General features: G+C 40.3%; 1 non-coding gene across 1 annotated transcript; it reads right to left on the bottom strand.

Moving 5' to 3' along the window:
• Positions 1–2,343: 2,343 nt before the first annotated feature.
• LOC148570690 (small nucleolar RNA R71) lies at positions 2,344–2,447 on the bottom strand. The gene has a single exon (XR_015907778.1). It is a non-coding gene; the product is annotated as a small nucleolar RNA R71 (small nucleolar RNA).
• Between the last annotated feature and the right edge of the window lie 444 nt (positions 2,448–2,891).

Genomic DNA, 2,891 nt, shown 5'->3' with positions numbered 1-2,891 from the left:
GAGACCTAGGGGCACATTGGAACGTTAGTGACAATGTTGAATGTCACTAACGTTCTCGAAGGTTGGCAAGGGCCACGTTAGAAGCCACGTTAACCTAGTTAACGTGGGCTTTAATGTGAAGCAAGAAGGGGCACACTGGAACGTTAGTGACAATGTTGAGTGTCACTAACGTTCTCGAAGGTTAACAAGGCAACGTTAAAAGCCACGTTAACCTAGTTAACATGGGTTTTAACGTGAGGCAAAGGGGTGCATTGGAACGTTAGTGACAATGTTAAGTGTCACTAACGTTCTCGAACTTATACTCTCACTAAATATTAACACCCCTAACGTCCTGAGCTGAAGTCTCTGCCCACTTAGCACTTTTTCTCTGCAAGTAAAGCCAAGCCCAAATAAAGAAAGGAACTGCTTCAAACTCAAGATCCAAAGGCCCAAGACTTGAAGAATCACACTAGAAGCTGAGAAGAGTAGTATATATAGGAGTAGCTTTGAATTGAGAAGAAGCTCTGGAAGGCTGCGAAAAAGAGAACTACTCCCTGTATTTATTTTCTTTGCAATTTCTAGTTTTATGATGTATTCTCCATCTTTGTTTTCATTTTCAAGAGCTATGAACAACTAAACCCCTTTCATTGGGTTAGGGAGCTCTGTTGTAATTTGATTGATTAATACTAATTTTCATTATTCTTCTTCTATCTTTCCTCTTGATTTTACTTGAAAGCTTTCGATCTTCATCCAATTGAGTAGTTATCTTGGAAGAGAAGCTATTCAAACTTGGATCTCTTTTGAACCTTGAAAGAGGAATGAAGAGATCAAGCTAGAAATGCTTTCTCATGCTGGACCAAATTGGATTTGGATGGGTATGTGACTATAACCCTCTCAATACTTGATTTGGGAAATGCATGTGGTATAATCAGTGACCATACTTCATCTTTTCTCATGAGCAATTGACCAAGGAATTGGCTATTGATCAAGATTTGAGAGATTGAATTGCAAGAAATTGTAATTCAATCACTTAAGATTGCCAAGGAGATCAATGAGTGCATTGATTGAGGAAGAGATGAAAATGAACTTGATCCGGAAAATTGCAACATCTCCTAAGCCCAATGAACTCCCCATCTCTGATCTTACCCATTCTCTTTAAATTCTGCTATTTACTTTTATGAGCAATTCCCCATTCCCATTTACAATTCTACATTTTATTTTCAGTCATTTACTTCCAGTCCTTTAATTCTAGCATTTACTTTTCTGTTATTTACATTCCCGCCATTTTATTTTCTGCAACTCTCAACCCAAATTCTGGATTCGCTCAACTAGAACATTCTTCTAATTAAAGTTGCTTGATCAATCAATCCCTGTGGGATTCGACCTCACTCTATTGTGAGTTTTTACTTGACGACAACTTCGGTACACTTGCCGAAGGGAGATTTGTTGAGAGACAAGTTTTCCGTGCATCAAGTTTATGGCGCCGTTTCCGGAGATTGATTGTGCATCAACAATGATTAAATTGGAAGATCACTAGATTGAGCATTTTTATTTTGTGAATTTCATTTTTCTGTTTGAGTGATTTACTTTTTGTTTTAGTTAAACTTCTTCCCTTCCTCCTCTACTCTTTTGTTCTTCTTTGTTATTTTCAATTCTGTTTGCTAACCCACTAACTGTTTGATATATTGCATCACCCACAACTAACAGTAATTCTAACACAAATACTGTCTGCACCTATTTTCTTTGCTTGTACTTGTTGGTTGTATGACAGGGAGAAGAAGCGGGGCTTCAACTTCCTTTGATTCTGAACCTGAGAGAACCTTCCTTAGACTAAGGAGGGAGGCAAAAGAAAAACGTGTAGTTGGTGCTGAAGAAGAGGAGGAACACTTTGAGGAATACTTTGAACTTAACATGGAAGAAAACATGGAAAATCATCATGAAGAAGAGACTCACAACCATGGCAGAGGAGGTGGAGCAAATCATGCTGGGGAGGATAGAAGAGTTTTGGGCTCTTACATCAATCCAAACCCAGGCAATTGTGGAAGTAGCATCCAAAAGCCAACAATCCATGCCAACAACTTTGAACTTAAACCACAGCTCATCACCCTTGTTCAGAACAACTGTTCGTTTGGAGGAAGTGTTCAAGAAGACCCCAATCAACATTTAACCACCTTCCTGAGAATATGTGACACAGTGAAATCTAATGGTGTCCATCCTGACGCCTATAGACTGTTCTTATTTCCTTTCTCACTCAGGGACAAAGCAGCTAGGTGGCTGGAATCTTTCCCATGGGAGAGCTTGACAACTTGGGAGGATGTGGTGAACAAATTCTTAGCAAGATTTTACCCTCCTCAACGAATCAATAGGCTGAGAGCTGAGGTTCAAACTTTCAGGCAACAAGATGGTGAAACTCTGTATGAAGCATGGGAGAGGTTCAAGGACTTAACAAGGAGGTGTCCACCTGACATGTTCAACGAATGGGTCCAGCTGCACATTTTCTATGAAGGGCTCTCTTATGAGTCAAAGAAGGCCGTGGACCATTCATCTGGAGGATCCTTGAACAAGAAGAAAACCATTGAGGAAGCCATAGATGTTATTGAAACAGTAGCAGAAAATGACTACTTCTATGCTTCCGAAAGAGGGAACACAAGAGGAGTGATGGAGCTAAACAATGTAGATGCTCTGTTGGCCCAAAACAAGATCATTACCCAGCAGCTGGCTGACCTCACCAAGAAGATGGAGAGGAACCAAGTAGCAGCAATCTCATCTTCATCAACAATCCAAGAAGGAGTGAATGAAGAAGCAAAGGGGAGTCAGGAGCAAGCCAACTACATTGGGAATTCACCAAGGAAAAACTATGATCCATACTCCAAGACTTACAACCCTGGATGGAGAAACCACCCAAACTTTGG

This window comes from Arachis ipaensis, chromosome B3 (genome assembly GCF_059453495.1).
Source record: "Arachis ipaensis isolate K30076 ecotype BB chromosome B3, ASM5945349v1, whole genome shotgun sequence".
NCBI classification, from domain to species: Eukaryota; Viridiplantae; Streptophyta; class Magnoliopsida; order Fabales; family Fabaceae; genus Arachis; species Arachis ipaensis.
Note: the sequence above shows the minus strand (reverse complement) of the source record. Positions and strands in the feature narration are given on the sequence as shown.